At 41.7% G+C, this 18,638-nt stretch overlaps 1 protein-coding gene across 5 annotated transcripts in view; it reads right to left on the bottom strand.

Moving 5' to 3' along the window:
- CNTNAP5 (contactin associated protein family member 5) overlaps positions 1 to 18,638 on the bottom strand; it is an 885,931-nt gene that overhangs the window by 208,326 nt on the left and 658,967 nt on the right. The window lies entirely within an intron of this gene.

Below are 18,638 nucleotides of genomic sequence, written 5' to 3'. Positions count from 1 at the left end.
CATTAGATACGATCACCCTCAAGTCCTGCTCTACTCTTGTACACAGAATATAAAGCAAAGCAGTTTACCACAAAAGTATCAGAAGCAACACAGAAAGTCAAATGTGCAGGGTCATTAAACAATAGGTTACCTAGTTTGGGAGGTCAAGCTATTTACAAAATATATTCCCTCTTCTGAGAATATGTGAATACTCTCAATGTAACTCTTTGAAACAGTATGTCAGTTAGCATCAGGTAGGTATCAAAGAAGCATGCCACTTACACTCCGAGATTAGCTGTACCAGGACTCTCGGGGTTCTTGAGGCTCTGAAGCAGATTGGATGACAGCTGGTCTAGGATGGAGGTGGCATACCCAGGAAGCTCATTGCTGCAAATAGTTTCTGTATTTCTCTCAGCCTCTGGAAGATGTTCCAGGACCTTAAGTATAGGACTGGTAACATAGTAACATAGTAGATGACGGCAGATAAAGACCCGAATGGTCCATCCAGTCTGCCCAACCTGATTCAATTTAAATTTTTTTTAATTTTTTCTTCTTAGCTATTTCTGGGCAAGAATCCAAAGCTTTACACTGTATTGTGCTTGGGTTCCTACTGCCGAAATCTCTGTTAAGACTTACTCCAGCCCATCTACACCCTCCCAGCCATTGAAGCCCTCCCCTGCCCATCCTCCACCAAACAGCCATACACAGACACAGACCGTGCAAGTCTGCCCAGTAACTGGCCTAGTTCAATATTTAATATTATTTTCTGGTTGTACAGTTGGAATTACACAGTAAGTCCCCAGTTAGAATTGCACTAAACCCAATTTGTCTCTTACTCTTACGCTTTAAGAGCGAGTGCGTATAAAAAAAAAAAACCACAACCCACTGAATGTCATGGGCTGAATGGCAGCCCATAATTTATAGTGGCACTTTTCAGCAGTACTAACTGAATGTAGGAATAATTTGAAATATCTAGATTAGATATGTCACATTATTTCCTCCGTGTTTTTGAATCTAGATCTGCGTCTGTTTTCTGGTGATATTCGGCTCTAAAGGGATCATTCATCCATTATTATTTCATTTCAGTCTGAATAATACACGTTCAATAGTGGCATTAAATAAACAGAGAGAGGGTAATTGAAGACCAGGTCACTTAGGTCTGAAGGTCAAGCATGTGACTGTCTTGTAGCTTTTGTTATAAAGACGCACAGGAAAGCAATTTGGAAGTGACATATAGGAGACGTTCGTAATGATTTCTGGATGGATTTCATCAATAGCCAAAGGAGGACAATATCTTTAAAAGCGATTAAAGTGATCAGGTGACTAGAGCGTAGCGCCTTAGTGGGGATCATTTTGCAAACACTTACTAAGGCGTAAAGGCACTCATCCAAACCTATCAAAGGGTACAATTTTTTTAATTGGCCTGTGGAGAGCATATTATATAATTTTGCAGACAAATTCTTAGAAATTTAGGAAGGGGTTTTTTTTTTCTCTCTCTCTCTTTTCTCCTTTTTTTATGTTTAGTTGTGAATGATATGATTTCCTGTTATTTAATGGTGTTCTTTACTTTTTTCTTTTTATTAGATAATTATTTTATTGCATTCCACTGTCTTCCAAACTGAGCTAACGGTGGTCATCGTTTTTTTATAAATAATGACCTCCACTGGCTAATTTAGATCCAAATTTTCACAGCTAAAAAGTATCCAGACACCGACGTTGAATTTCTAGGATACTGGCAGTAGCCAGGATTTATGCTGGTATGGCTGAGAGTCAGCATCATATCTAAGTGGCTAATTGGGCAAAGATAAGACAGCTATTTGATTATTTAAGCCATGTAATTCCTGGCACTGTCCAAACTCTGCCTTGGACAGTGACCCGTCAATTGAGCGCAGGACCAAAGCGCACCGACAAAGATGCGCTGACAATCGCGCAAAGGACGTATGCGCGCTGCCGGTCCTGCCACTTTAAACCTATAACTTTAGTCCTATGAGGGGGGATGTCCCCCCACTACATGTATGAGTCCTCACGCTACCATTGCGGGGGGTGGGTGTGTGTGTGGGTGTGGGGGGGGGTGAACCCCCCCCACTACACTTTAAAACTCCCGAACTCTGAAAACTGAACGGAAAAAGGGAGTTTTAAGTGTACTTCCTCCCCCCATACTCACCTCACAGCACTAACGTTACCGGTTTAAAGTGGCAGGACCGGCGGTGCGCATACATCCTGCATGCAATTATTGGCATGCCAACGTCCTGCGTGCTTTAGTTATGGAACCGCCTTGGACCATTCTAACAGCAATTAAAAGGTGATATTAATTTATTTAAGATATTTCTTAACCGCCTATAACTAGGCGGTTTTACAAACAACGATCAAATTTTTTAAAAAGCAAAAAACATACAACACATATACAAATAGCAAAAAGGTCCTTCATATCAGCCTCAACAGCGTATCAATACAGAGAAATTCATAATCCTGGGAAAAAAAGCATTTATTGAAATGCTTCTACAAATAATGTAGTTTTCAGAAGTTTCTTATTCAGCAGCGGTGCTTTTCTAAGGGGTGTTGATTGTCCCCTCCAGACCAAATCAGTGCAATTTAACTGGACGGGAGCCTCTTCTGTCTAGCTAAATCATTTCAAATTTTAAGCCCCCTATATTTATTTAAAATAGGTGAACCATAAAATATATTTTTTTAAAAAACACTGCATGAGTTTCACATGACTCTTTCTGCAGATTCCATCGAGAAACTTTGGGGTGATTTGTGGAAGTCTCCATGCCAAACCCCATCCAAACGAAAGGATGCGTATTAGCAGGTAGAAATGGAGAGAAGGCATCTTCCTGGCGTGTTCTCGCTCACTCTCGCTGTCCTGAAAAGGCTTTCAGAAATGAATACATAGCCAGCTGAGCTGAAACTAAGCCTGGATCATGTTATCTGGTAGACCATACCAGCTTCTAAGTATTATCGATTCAACATAACTGGGTCTAAGTGCCAAAGACCTACATCTTTACAGAAAGAGCAGAATATGTCTGCATAATCCTGTCATTCAGACTTACAAGGAAGGTTAAGTCTAAGTGTTTGACTAGAATCAGTATAATTTCCCACTGTTATACAATGATAAACCAAAGAGCAGATAGGAAAGTGCCCGCTGGTAGAGCTGCACAAATAGATTAGTCGGAAAAGCAAAAGAGAAGCGATGTTAATTAGGATGGAAATACTGTGCTCTTCCTGTTACCAGATCAGCTAATGCAGGGATCTCAAAGTCCCTCCTTGAGGGCCGCAATCCAGTCGGGTTTTCAGGATTTCCCCAATGAATATGCATTGAAAGCAGTGCAGGCACATAGATCTCCTGCATATTCATTGGGGAAATCCTGAAAACCCGACTGGATTGCGGCCCTCAAGGAGGGACTTTGAGACCCCTGAGCTAATGGAAGAGCTCCAGATAGTATTCAAGGGAACAACTCTGAGGATACAGTGAAGACAATCACAATATTTTATAATCTAGGACTAGTTTTACCTCAAAAGCACCCTTTTTGTCCAAATACATAATTACTTTCATGCCTCCGGCACCCCTCAGACTTTAATCTATGTATTCCTACCTGACAGACAAGCAACTGAGGCTGAAGACCTGCTACATTTGGGAACACCATCAAGTCTAGGGTATGTCCTTTTCGAGGACATGTCCAGGGGTGCGGATGGCTTTTCAAACCCTGGCGCTTTGTCCGGGTTTCGAAAAACTTCCTCGCAACGAGCGACGTCGGGAAGGCATCTAGGCGAGCGCGGATGCAACGCACTGCATGTGATAATGCATCCTACCAGCGCATGTGCAGATGCCATCCTGATGAGCAAACAGGTTGAAGGGGGCAGAGATGGGGCCAGAACAGGGCGTGGCCGGGTAGAATGGGGAGGGCCTGGGGGCGGGGCCATGGGTCTGGATTTTCATTTACGAAAATCTGGTAACCCTAATCAAGTCATGTAACAGGTATCCACAAAGTAGTGCTTGGAGGTGCACGCACAAACTCAGGTAAGGAGTGTGTCCTCTTTACCAACATTGCACTCTCCTCTGGATCCTATAAAGGTTGCTCAACATTGGGTCAGCGGTGAACCCCAAAAGTAAATTTTAGGACCATATCTAGCTACCAGCATTACCGTATTTTCACGCATATAACGCGCATACGTGCATAACACGCATATGCCTATAGCGCGCGGGTCCAAAGCATTTCTGTAAAAAAATTTTTATATAGCACGCACACGCGTATACCGCGCATGCTGCTATAACCTCCTCCCACTCCCGCTTACTCTTCTGGCCTGCGAACCGACATCCTCCCCCCTGCTCGCGTCACCCCCCCCTCCCCCGCGATCCTACATCCCTCCCAGCACCGCAAAACATCTCTTACCCGATTGGGCACCGGCACCACCACCAATGCACAGGACGTGCCAGTGCCAGTGGACTGGGCTTTGAGCAAGACCAGAAGGCTTTGAGCATGCGCAAATGCTCAGAGCCCAGTCCAGCCCGGCACAAGGAAGAAGGAGGATCTCCCTCGCACCGCCCAGCCCAGCAACAACGAGGGAGGATCTTCGGGCACTGGCACTGGCACGTCCTGTGCATTGGTGCTGGTGCCGGTGCCCAATCGGGTAAGAGATGTTTAGCGGTGCTGGGGGGGGATGTAGGATTGCGGGGGAGGGGGGTGACGTGAGCAGGGGGGGAGGATGCCGGTTCGCATGGGGGATGCCAGATCGGAATGAAAAAAAAAATTTGTACAACGCGTATAACGTGCAAGGTTATGCACGGTTTGTAAAAATCGTGTATAACGCGCGCGTTATATGCGTGAAAATACGGTACATATCTGGGTTAGGTTCAGCTGCGTTTGATGTAGCCAACCAAACTGATACTCATCGACTGGCTGGCTAAGACATAGTGGCCAAAGGTTGACCAGCTTTTTAGGCGGGTCTATCTGGTCGCAAGACTTAGCCAGTCAACCAATTGATACTGGCACCAACTAGCTATGTCAGCCACTGTTGAATGCACACTGAGGCAGAAAAGTGAATATTTTTTCACTCTGTCTCTGAGGAAGGACTGAAACAAAGCCTTTTTCTCAGATGAAGATTCGGGCTCACAAGATTCAGAGATAAGTTTTTTTTTGTTTTCTTTTCAAGGCTGTATAACATTACAAATATAATCAAATATTCTGCATTCAGTATTTATTCAAATTTAAATTTTCTTTGGACTTTAATTTGGAAAGTGGTTACACAAAGATGGATTAAAATAGAGCACAGACTATTAAAACCAGGGAGTGCGAAATAATATAAAAGGTGGTCCAGAGGCTCTTGTGGACCTTAGTGAGCCACTTGTAACCCTTAGGAATTGAGTTTTCCAATCGGCATGGACCTTAATATTGACTTCACTCCCTTAAACACATATATTTATATCTTATTCACTGATCATTGCTGACTAGAGAATGACACAGTAACAAAATTCATCACCATTCCCGTCCCCGCAAATAACTTTGGGAAACAATCCCATGTCATTCTTTAGTGTCAATCTCAATCTCGGTCTTTCTACACCAGCATTCTTCAATGAAAGGCTTGAGGGTCAGTGGCTGGGCCCATTCATTCTCTGATTGTTATGTGAGCCAAGTATAGGATAATGAAGCCATTGTGACATCACTGATGAGTTTTGGCTCTTAGGCATTGGTGGAATGAGGCATTATAACATCACAGTCTCTGCTCTGGAATGTTGCTACTCTTTGGGTTTCTGCCAGGTACTTGGGACCTAGGTTGGTCACTGCTAGAAACAGGATGCTGGGCTTGATGGACTTTTGGTCCTGTCCCAGTACCATGGGAAACCATCCCTTGTCATTATTTAGTGTCTATCTCAACCCTGGTCCTTCTACACCAGTATTCTTCAAGGCTTGAGGGTCAGTGCTTGTGCCATTCACACTCTGATTCTTCCCTTTCCCTTTAAAGAATGACATGGAGATGGTTTCCCGCGGGGACGGGAATGGTGGTGAATTTTGTCACTGTGTCATTCTCTACTGCTGACCAGGATATTTAGTGGGAGATTGCTAGCTAGCTCTTGCTAAATATTAGTGGTTAACCGTCGTACTCCTCCCTTTTATGATGCCACGTTAAAAAGCTGTTTTTTTTTTTATCGTCAGCTGTGGCGATCAAAGTTCTGACACTCAGAACTTTTACTGCCAAAGCTAGCGATAAAAAAAACCACTCATGTGGCTTCATAAAAGGGGGGGGGGGGGAGAGGGGTTAGTGATATATACCAATCTACCTCAACCAGGCATAGGAAAATTCACACCCCATTCACACATCCAATCAAAGAAGTTAAACGGAAAAAAAACTATACGACAGCCTCCTAGCCACTCAAGCAGCAAAACTAGACAACCAAATCTCCAATCTACCGATAATAACCCCAGACTACAAGACGTTCAGATGGTAGAGGTTATTGAAAGGTTCAAACGCATAGTCATATATATATAATGTGGGGGTTTATTGAAAATGGAATATGTTTATTTTATTATGTATATTATTTTATTATATTTGATGCATTATTCTTGTAAACAGTGCCTTGATGTTATATTTGTTGCATTTGATGATGTTTGCATCAATAAAACCGTTTGAATCTAAAGACTATACTCTTCAAGAAATCCCTGAAACAGTCAACACCACGAGTATCTTCCTTCCCCCATCTTCTCCCTGACCCCCAAATCAAGCTGACCCTCTTTTTACCCTCTCTAGAAATGACCAGAGATCTTCTTTTTGTAACCCTCCATCTACTACTCTTTTGTAATCCGCCTTGAGCCACAAAGTAATGGCGGAATAGAAATCTCTAATGTAATGTAATTTAGCCAACTGGGAGCAGTTCCCAGATGGCAAAATAACACTGAATATCAGGCGGTAAGTATCCAGGATTATTTTTGCATGTCAAATTCCTCAACACCTCAGAAAATAAGAAAAGAAAGATTTTCACATCCTTTACTAGTGGGTTATGATACAGAATTTTAAAGACTCTCTATTACGATTACAGTGACCCCCATAAAAAGCACCACTTCGGTCTGCAATGCAGAAAGTTATTATTAAGATGCTTCATGATTATTCCCCATATGTATTAAAATGAACTCGAGAACATGTGATTATTTTCATGGCATTGCAACAATAGAATACTGATGGGGTCCCCAGCAGTTCTCAGTATGATCTTTGAATAACAGAACTGTTTAACTTTGCTGAGTGAATCAGTCGTTCAGTGTCTAATTTACTAAGCTTTTTTTTCCTATAGACTTACACAGGAAGAGAAACGTGATTAAATCAGGCTCATCAAGAGAAAGGTCTATTTTAAACTAGCAATGACAATCATTATTCTGTCCCTGTTCCCCATGCACTGAAATACTGGAAATCCTCCTTTATCTCTGGTTTCAGCCCTGCTTTCCCACTTCTGTCATTTCTTTTTCTTCTTCTTATTTTTTATTTATTTATGCATTTTCAAATAAAATTGCAAGCATCCACTTGTTACAGCAAATCAGAGTGCCCAATAATGAAAAGAGAAAATTTCCAAAGTTAACATGAAAACCAAGCACAGTACCATTAACTACTTTGACGCCCCCTCATTCCGCCTACTTGTGCAATCCTCCATCTTAAGTCTAGTCGACTACTGCAACATCATCTACCTGGGATCTTTCAAAAAAACCACACAAAGATTGCAAATTATTCAAAACACGGCAATCCGACTGATCTTCGGACTAAAAAAATGGGAACACATAACTCCCTATTACCACAAACTTCACTGGCTACCCCTAGAAGCAAGAGTGCTATTCAAGTTCGCCTGTTTCTGCAACAAATCCATCCTTGGCTCGGCCCCCCTTTACTTAGTACCCCATTTTATCCTAGACCGCCCATCCAAACTCACACGTAGAACCCACCTGTTTAGCTACCCTACCCTAAGGACCTGCCATTACAAAAGATATCTAAATAGAACTCTTGCCTTCCAAGCAGATCATCACAATAACTGGCTGGCCCACATCATCTCACGCTCTTCATCCTACTTAAACTTCAGGAAACTACTAAAAACTAATCTTTTCACCCGATTCATACCCTAAGACCCTATGCCCACCCTGGCCCTCTATCTCTATATGTCCTTTATGCAGATTGTCTTGACCTTCTTCACTGTACCATTTCATTGCCATAATTGTACCCATCTTTCTTTCTGTTTGTACCATTTTTTCTCTCTGTTCTACCATTTTTTTCTCTCTGTTGTACCATTTTTTTTCTCTACCACCTAATTTTATCTGATTGTAACATTGTACCATTTTTGCTGATTGTCCAGCCCTTCTTCGTTGTAAACCGCCTAGAACTACTATGGCTTTGGCGGTATATAAGAAATAAAATTATTATTATTATTAACTAGGGAATTCTTTGGATTCTTAAGAATTTTGATCAAACATAATTTTTAACTCTTAGGAAGTCCTCAATATTGGGTAAGAAACAATTAAAGAAGAGACAGTGAGATCTCAATGCAATTAGATAACCAAGAAATCAAGAAATAGGCTTAATGTGCTTAAAAACGGACCATAATATTAGCATTCGCACATCATCATCATCATTGAATACCTTAATACAACTCAATAACCAAATATTACACCAAATATTTTGGCCGTAGCTTTATTCAAACCAAAATTAACATGGTACAATAACACATTACAACATCAACAATTCCAACACATAAAGTGGCTATTTCCCAATACCCCCTTTTCCTGAGCTATTCGGTAACGAAAGTAGCTTTTCCTTCTTCACAACCCCATGCCCCTTTTAACCAAAGCATGACCCACCATGACCTCCCCAACTCATGGTGGTAACACCCATGAGTGATTCAACTTCAATTCCCCCAACTTTGTGGCGGTATCGCCCATGAGTGATTCATTTCAAGTTCCCATTTTCATGTACATTAACTCTCCCCTCAGCCACATATCACAATAATTTTTTCTCATACCTTGGCCATCACCACCCCTCATAAAGCTGTGACTACCCCCTCACCTTCCAACCCCCCTCAAATAAATACCCCCTCAAATAAATACCTTACCCCACCAAGGTGGTAGAAAGGGAAACACATTCACACACCGCAGTTTTAGCGCACTGGGAGTCGATAGCGTCAAGTGCGCTAAAACTGCTACCACAGCTTAGTAAAAGGAGCCCTAAGAAAATGCTGTAGGGTAGCAGTAATTTAAGAGGGTCCCACTGGTCTTGACTGGTGGGATCATAATATTAGCTGAGCCAGTCACCAGGTAGTAGGATTTGGGGGAATTGATTGGGTGGGGGGTGGGGGGGAAGAGAGAGGTTGGCCCAGGCTTCTCAGGCCCCACCTGTGGGCGGGATTTGAGCCGCCTGGGCCAATCAGGTCCTAAGGCCAGCCATTCAACGGATGGCTGGCCTGTCGGACGGACAGGCTTGGCATCCGTCCGTCCCACCAATGTTATTGAAGGTACGGGGAGAGGGGTGGGGGTGGGGGGTCAGCGCGGGGGGTCGCGGGTCGGCAGGGGGCCGATCGGGGTTCGGAGGGGCCCTTGCATTGAGGGCAGGAGGGCTTGGGCTCCCTCCTGCCCCGATCGTGTCGGGGAGGTCGGGGGTGCCACGGGGCAAAAGGGCTTGGGCTCCCTCTTGCCCTGATGTCGTCGGGGGGGGGGTGGATTCTGTAACTGGTGTTGTTTTTGACAGACACCGGTTACAGAATCCAGCTTTTAGGCGAAGGACTGGCTCCTCCGCTTAAAAGCCCTTGTTATGGACGTTTGGGGCTTAAGCTTTTTTTAGGTTGATTATATGGTGTAAGTTTAGACGTAGTGGTGGTCTGGGCGTTTAAACAGCTGAACGTAGAGGCAGGCCATTATTAAAAAAAACCTCCTTTTGGATGATTTTTTTTTATAATGGACATTTTCCCTGCTTCTACTTTCAAGGTTTAAGACCTTAGGCCAAAAGGGGACTTAGACGTTTTTTTTTTTATTATGCCCCTCCACGGGTCCAGGGATGTTACACTCTTGAGTAACCCTGCTGGGTTATTCTTTTTGTCCTGATTTTGAGTTGTGTCAACTCAACATTTGAATTATTTTTAATTAAATACACTATTAAGGTTTCAATTGTGCTCGCCTAATATACTTGTGGTTATAGGAGGAATTTCAGTAGTATGCCTATTTATTGTGGCATCCTGAAAACCAGACTGGAAAGGGAGTACTCCAAGATCAACTTGGGAAACACTTGGTTAAGTGACTCCTGAGGCACAGAAGGGTTAAGCGACTTCTTCAAGATCACAAGCTGAGTCTGGGATTTGAAATGGACTTCCCTGGTTCTCAGCCCTCGGTTTTAACCTTTAGGCTACTCCTCCAGCAAAAGGCAAACGCTGGACATTGTTTGTACTGATTTGGAAGCAAGTAAATAAATCTGAAAGCTTTTCGGCTTCTTTTACTAAGGTACGCAAAACAAAAACATTACTTTTCCCATGGAAAGAAACTCCTAAAATCAGTGCACCCATCACAATAAAAAATATTCCTTTACAAGTAGTCAATAGTATTAAAATCCTAGGAGTTATATTTGACAGCAAATTAACCTTTCATGAGCATATAGGCAGTATTGTCAAATCTTCATTCTATAGACTCCGCCAAATTCGTTCCTTGTCACAATATCTATGTTCTAAATCATTAAATATTCTTATACATTCATTAATAATTTCCAAATTGGATTATTGCAATGCACTTTTTAAGGGAATTGCACAAAATGAAATAAGACGGTTACAAATAATACAAAATACTGCCACTAAATTAATAACAAAAAAGAAAAAATTTGATCACGTGACGCCGCTTCTTAAGAACGCCCACTGGCTTCCAGTAACCCATAGAATAACATATAAAATATGTCTACTGACTTTTAAAGCAATGTTTTTTAAAACTCCTGCTTTTACCTATAAAACACTGATTCCCTATTCCACAAATAGAGTTTTGCGATCTAACGAACAGCATTTACTGACAATTCCATCTCTTAAAATTATAAATACTAGAAGACAATTTATCTTTTCTGTTACTGCTCCACAAATGTGGAACTCCTTGCCAATCTACCTAAGAAAAGAGCATGATATTGATAAATTCAGAATTAATTTAAAAACGTTCCTTTTCAAATACGCTTTTGATTAATAACTTATAATCTGGAACACAATGATTCAATATTTAAAGAAAATAAATTCCTACCTTATGTTTTTACCCAACTTTCTTTTAATTATATTTTGTAGTTCTTATCCCTTTTTTCCCTATACTCATGTCATGTCATGTTTTTTGTCTCTTTTACATTTATTTTAACGATTATGTATAACTAATGTTTTAATTTTTTGTTTTTAAGATTGTAATATTAACTAATTCTATTTATATATATGTATGTTCATCGCTTTGAAAAAAGACAAAGCGATTAATCAAAAATTTTAATAAACTTGAAACTTGATACGCAAGTGATTTTAGCGCCAGCTGCACGCTAACGCCTCCACAGAGCTTGCGTTAGTATTTTTCGTGTAGCGCGGGGTTAGTCCTTTGTCAAGTTTATCCAATAGGTCGAGGCATTCCTTCCCACCTCTATAAAATCAGAATAAGTATTATTTAAATTTTTTAATTGAAATTAATTAAAAATGTAGATGTTGCTTTTCCAGAAGATTAAGATGAAATAGGGCATGAAGAATTCATAGAGCGCATCACAAAAGCCATCCTTCGCTAACAGAGATTATTACCCCGTCTAGAACAATTCCATTAGGATGTGACAGCAAGTGATGAGAACTCTGACGGATATGAAGTGAGCAAACACAAAGAAGAATCAAAGGCTTATCCTCAAATAATATGGAGACTAATATGTTTGCTTTCTATTATTATTTTTCTTATTTTATGGGGTCGATCTAAGGGGCAGTGCCTACAAATGGGTTAGTTTTGTGCATATCGTGATGGGAATGACTACTCCTAAGCCTGGGTTTGTGGAATATGATCTCAGTCTCTTAAATTGCGTCATTCCAAACACAGCTTCCCTCTGGAGACTGTAACTGGTAACGTGTGTAGGCAACCTGTCCAGGTATGCTCGGAAATTCTCGCTGATCAACCTCCACGACAAGGTGGCCTTGTACATATCCAGGAACAAAGTGATTTTTTTTTTTTTTTGCACAATGTTTTTAAATGTGAAATAATGCGTAAAGATAACAGCTTTATCCTTTTCCGAGCTCACAACAAACCACCATGGTGGTCCTAGTTATTCCTATTAGACAACTCCAAAAAGGCAATATGGCCCAAACAATCTATAGACAGCCATGTTACCTTCTAGTGCAGTGTCTCACAAACTTTCCGGCCAGCGGCACACTAAATCCAGTGCCCCGCGAGAGGCACATCCTATAGGCAGTCAGCTGGTATGGACAACTCTCCTCCTTGCCAGTGTGTTGTGTCACACCTGAAATCTCAGGAGGCACATGGTTAGCGATACACTGTTCTAGTGAGAAGGACTCTAATGAATTAGTTTGTGTTTTACCGTACTAGGGACCTGGATTGACCACCATGAGAACGTGCTACTAGGCTTGACAGACCATTGGTCTGACCCAATAAGGCTATTCTTATGTATTTAAGTGAGCCAAGTATAGGACAATCAAGCCATTGTAACATCACTGATGAGGTTGGCTCTGAGGCACTGTGGAATGAGGCATTATGACATCACAATCTCAGCTCTGGAATGTTGCCCTCATTGGGGTTCCGGAATCTTGTTACTGTTTGGGTTTTGGCCAGGTACTAAGGACCTGGGATTGGCCACCGTGAGAACGGGCTACTGGGCTTGATGGACCATTGGTCTGACCCAGTAAGGCTATTCTTATGTTCTTACGTGAACCAAGTATAGAACAATCAAGCCATTGTGACATCACTGATGAGGTTGGCTCTTAGGCACTTTGGACTGAGGCATTATGACATCACAATCTCAGCTCTGGAATGTTGCTCTCATTGGGGTTCCAGACTCTTTCTATTCTTTGAGATGCCTAAATGTTGCTGCTCCTTGGGTTTGCCAGGTGCTAGTGACCTGGATTGGCCACCATGAGAACGGGCTACTGGGCTTGATAGACCATTGGTCTGAACCAATAAGGCTATTGTTATGTTCTTACGTGAGCCAAGTATAGGACAATCAAGCCATTGTGACATCACTGATGAGGCTGGCTCTGAGGCACTGTGGACTGAGGCATTATGACATCACAATCTCAGCTCTGGAATATTGCTCTCATTGAGGTTCCGGAATCTTGCTGTTCTTTGAGATGCTGGAATGTTGCTACTCTTTGGGTTTTGGGTAGGTACTAGGGACCTGGATTGGCCACTGTGAGAATGGGCTACTGGGCTTGATGGACCATTGGTCTGACCCAGCAAGTCTATTCTTAAGTTCTTATCTTAATAGCCAGTCTAATTAAACAATACTGGCATATATTTCAGTACTAAATAGTCCTTATGCTCAGGTCTATTTACATAAGTTTTAAATTAGTTTTAATTTTTGAATTGAATATCCAAAATAGAAAACGGTAAATAGATTGGTAACCGATAGAGGTAATAAAATATATGTAAAGGATGAGAAAATCTGGTTATAACTGGAAGTTTGGATTTATGAAAGTCTAACTATTTAAGAGTACAATCTGAAGTAGCATTATGGAGCCTTTTTTAGCACAAGTATTTATCGTTACATAGGTAAAAATCTGACTAGACGAGTTAGTGATGCATTATGATATATTATGCTTTATTCACAGTGTTGGCTTTTGGCGCTTTTCCTGATGAAGCCCTTTCAAAATTGATAGGAGCGAAACGGAGATCTTCCTTCAGGTTAAGAATGGTGGAACTCTTTAAGTATGTACCACAAATTTGAATCTTATGCATGTGAGAAGAAATTGTTTTCTCGATCCTCCACAAACTTGACACGAAACAAATCACCTTGGTCATTCTTAGATTCATATGTTCGTTCTGCTCTATAGACACTTCTGCCTCTCTCTCTCTCTCTCTATCTATCTCTCTCTATTTCTCTTTCTCTCTCTCTTCCTTTCTCTTTCTCTCTCTTTCTCTTATCCCTCCTGCTTCTCTGTCTTTTTCTGTTCCTTTTCTAAGCAGTTCCAGATACTCTGGATCCTTTTCATTAATCTAGTTCTATTCAAACGATTGTAGATACGAATATTTGATACATGATTTTTATTATGATTCTATGTGTTTGAACTGCTTTCTGTTTATAATTCTTATAATATTCAATAAAATTATTGAACTAAAAAAAACAAAAAACAAAAATAATGTACATTGAAGCTAAGTACTTCACGATTATAATTACAATGGGAGAGTAATTGCATAATAAGTCAAAATCACTAAACTACTAAAATTATTTAAATTATGAAAATTATTGGAAAAGAGAGTGTAAGGGACCGATGATAGCTCACTTTGTAGTTATTGGCCTTGATGTGATTGACGGGCTTATAGCTGTGAGCTCTTGGGACCCCAATTACCTCTCTATACAACCTGTTCTGGGTTGCATGTGGGCTTGTGTATTAGCCAAGTCTTATATATTTCAGTACCACAAATTCTTTGGGCAAATTCCAAAAATTGTTTTCCGTAGAGGAGTCAACTCGAGTAGTATCCGGTTAACAATCAAGGCAAGGAAGATCAGTGCAGACAATTTAAATGCAATCATTGTTTACACCGCCAACATGCGACGGAAGTAACATCTAGTACCCATCTGGTTATCGGTAAAAGATTTGTGCTAAAGCAACAAACCGATTGTGAATCTGATCAAGTTGTGTATATTAGCATGTGCTCATATTCATTGTTTCATATCAGACAAACTAAAAGATCTATCAAAATGACAGTTGTTGAATATTTGAACATTAGGACATCATGTCTGAATGATCCATTAGTTTCTTATTGGCAACAAGCTGAACACATTTTGAATTTAAAATAAACAGTATTAACACAAATTTGCGATTCTAGGAGGAAAAATATTTTATAATTATTGATATGAAAAGAAGAGACATGCATTTTTAGTTGGCAGACAGTAATGTCGTTGTGATTCAATAAAGATACTGAATTGACAACTGGCAGTTGACTAATCAATAAGAGTTTCTCAACAGTTCCTTCATCTCATTGATGTTCAATGTTTAAATATTGGCATTTTTTGTCAGTTGAGAGGCAAGAAGCTGCAAAAACTTGCTCATCACCTGTCTACTGTAGTTAGTAATGTTTTTTGGGGTTTATTTTTTAATAAAACTTTATTGATTTTCCATTACTAACAAAAAGTGCAACACAATATTCATATCAGTAACAATAAGAAATAACCACTTAAATTCAGTCAGTAGCATTGCATCAATATAAGCCCTCCCCCACCCCGCAATTACATCAAGGAATCACACTAAAGTTATATCCCTCCCCTCCCTCCCTCCCCCCCCACCCCCCCAGATGTGTTTGAAATATACCAACAAAAAGAAGGATAAAAGAACTATAACAATTGTACAAAAGACGTCAATGGACCCCAAACTAAATTAAATATCTTAGAATGCCCTAGAATGTCGGTTATTCATTTTGGCCCATATTCTATAAATAGTGCCTTAAGTTACGTGCTGATAGGTATCCTACCATTGCGTAACTTCAAAGGTAAAGTCATTTTAAAGCAAATTAAAAACCCTTTAAAAAAAAAAAATTGTAGGTACCAATTGGTGCCTTCACTGAATCTATGGAGGCACCATAAAATGCCTAAGGTTGAAGTGGACATGATTAACGCTGGAAATGACCTTAGGTGTTCTAAGGCAGTGGTTCCCAACCTTGTCCTGGAGGAACACCAGGCCAATTGGGTTTTCAGGCTAGCCCTAATGAATATGCATGAAGCAAATTTGCATGCCTATCACTTCCATCATATGCAAATCTCTCTCATGCATATTCATTAGGGCTAGCCTGAAAACCCGATTGGCCTGGTGTTCCTCCAGGACAGGGTTGGGAATCACTGTTCTAAGGCACCTCTGGTAGACGTGATTCTCTTCAAAGGTAGGCACCAGAAATGTAGGCCTTTTAAACCCTGGCCTATATTTCTGGCATCCAACTTTGACAAAAGCCACAGTTCTAAAAACGGTGCCACTGTGTGGATGACATTGCAATCGGCGACCATTTTTTAGGCGGTTGCTAATAACGACACCATTTACAGTTATTGAAATACATTTTTTTTAAATGTCAGAAGTCGAATTTGGATGTTTTTGACCGATGTAATTTTGAAAGCACTGAAGACGTCGAGTTTTGGCGAAATGATGATCAGGGTTGTAACATATTGGGAAGTATTTGGAATCATTTTTGAAAGCAGTTAGACAAGTTGGAGAAATGATGTTGACTAAATGGCAATTTATGATAAATACTCTGATCTTGGTTGTTGTATTTTTAAAGGTTTTTAAATTATAATATTAACTTTTTCCAAGACTTTGTGTTATCATGGAAGTATGCTCTTGCCTTTATACGTGTGTATACTCCGTTGCGTTATAATCCGGACTTTGTGCCTGGACGGGGAGAGGGAGTGTTTGCTGGTTGGGAGACCCGAGGACTGGTCTGTGTGGGACAATTGTGAGATCCGGTTTTGGGTCGGATACGGCCCTTTGCGGAACTGCAGGGCCGTTATGGTTTACTTGCTAGTGATTATTTTCCCCTATTTGCAGGTCCTTCATTATCTCCAGACCTCAGGAGTGGTGGGGGACTTGCGGGGTGGCAAGACTCCCTTCGAGTTGTTGTTAGGCCCGGTGCTTCGGAAAGGTGCCCTGTCTGCTTTGTATCGGTGCCTTAATGTTCGGGGGGATGCCCCCCTCCCCTACATGACAGCTTGGGAGGGGGATTGGGAGTCTGATATCTCTCTGGACACGTGGGAGGACATTTGGAGAGAGGTATCTTCGGCGGGTATTGCAGCCTTCTTGGTTGAAAATGGGTATAAGGTTCTCTTCCGCTGGTATTATACCCCTCAGGTTCTGGCTCGATGGAGAGGGGCAGAGGGGGGCTTATGTTGGAGGGGCTGCGGGGAGGTGGGTACTTATCTTCATATGTAGTGGATGTGTGGGAGTGTGAGAGGTTTCTGGGTTGAGGTTTTTACTCGTGTCTCTCGAATTCTTGGTACACAGGTGCCAGTGGAGTGGCGGCATACTCTTCTGTATTGGCACCAATTAGATCTTGATTGGGGGGGACTCCCTGTTTTGTAAGTTAGCTCTCACTGCAGCCCGGTTGGTCTTGGCCTCCTCTTGGAATCAAGTGCAGGCTCCCACGTGGCATTTGGTGGAGCAGCGCTTGCTTAACTGGCAGCTTCTGTATCAGCTGACAGCTATGCAGCATGGTAAACAGCATGGCTATGCTCGTGTTTGGCGTTGCTTCCGGGAGTCTACTTTGTGAGGGCTGCTTGTGGGGTTGGAGTTGGGAGTTGAGCTTGGGACCTGGGGGGCTTTGAGTCTGGGTGTGAGATAATAAAATTTGCAGATGACACCAAACTATTTAGGGGTGCTTGGACTAAAGAGGACTCTGAGGAATTGCAAAGAGCCTTGAACAAACTAGGGGAATGGGCGACAAAATGGCAAATGAAGTTCAACGTTGAGAAATGTAAAGTATTGCATGTGGGAAGCAGAAACCCAAGGTACAACTATATGATGGGAGGGATGTTATTGAATGAGAGTACCCAAGAAAGGGACTTGGGGGTAATGGTGGACAGGTCAATGAAGCCGACGGCACAGTGCGCAGCAGCCGCTAAGAGAGCGAATAGAATGCTAGGTATAATCAAGAAGGGTATTACAACCAGGACGAAAGAAGTTATCCTGCCGCTGTATCGGGCGATGGTACGCCCACACCTGGAATACTGCGTCCAGTTTTGGTCGCCATATCTTAAGAAGGATATGGCGTTACTCGAGAGAGTTCAGAGAAGAGCGACACGTCTGATAAAGGGGATGGAAAACCTTTCATATGCTGAGAGATTGGAGAAACTGGGTCTCTTTTCCCTGGAGAAGAGGAGACTTAGAGGGGATATGATAGAGACTTATAAGATCATGAGGGGCATAGAGAGAGTAGAGAGGGAGAGAAAGAGAGAGAGAAAGGGAGACAGAGAGAGAGAGAAAGAAAGAGAGAGAGAAAGGGAGAGAGACAGAAATAGAGATAGATAGATAGAGAAAGATCGGAGAAACTGGGACTCTTTTCCCTGGAGAAGAGGAGACTTAGAAGGGATATGATAGAGACTTTCAAGATCATGAAGGACATAGAGAGAGTAGAGAGGGACAGATTCTTCAAACTTTCAAAGAATAAAAGAACAAGAGGGCATTCGGAAAAGCTGAAAGGGGACAGATTCAATACAAATGCCAGGAGGTTCTTCTTTACCCAACGTGTGGTGGACACTTGGAATGCGCTTCCAGAGGACGTTATAAGGCAGAGTACAGTACTGGGATTTAAGAAAGGATTGGACAATTTCCTGCTGGAAAAGGGAATAGAAGGATATAATTAGAGGATTATTGCTCAGGTCCTGGACCTGTTGGGCCGCCGTGTGAGTGGACTGCTGGGCAGGATGGACCTCAGGTCTGACCCAGCAGAGGCATTGCTTATGTTCTTATGTTCTTTTCATTTGGTTGGTGTCTGGAGACCCTTTTATCC

The sequence above is a fragment of the Geotrypetes seraphini genome, chromosome 5 (genome assembly GCF_902459505.1).
Source record: "Geotrypetes seraphini chromosome 5, aGeoSer1.1, whole genome shotgun sequence".
NCBI lineage: Eukaryota > Metazoa > Chordata > Amphibia > Gymnophiona > Dermophiidae > Geotrypetes > Geotrypetes seraphini.
The sequence above is the reverse complement of the archived record's forward strand: the minus strand, read 5'-3'. Positions and strand labels throughout refer to the sequence as shown.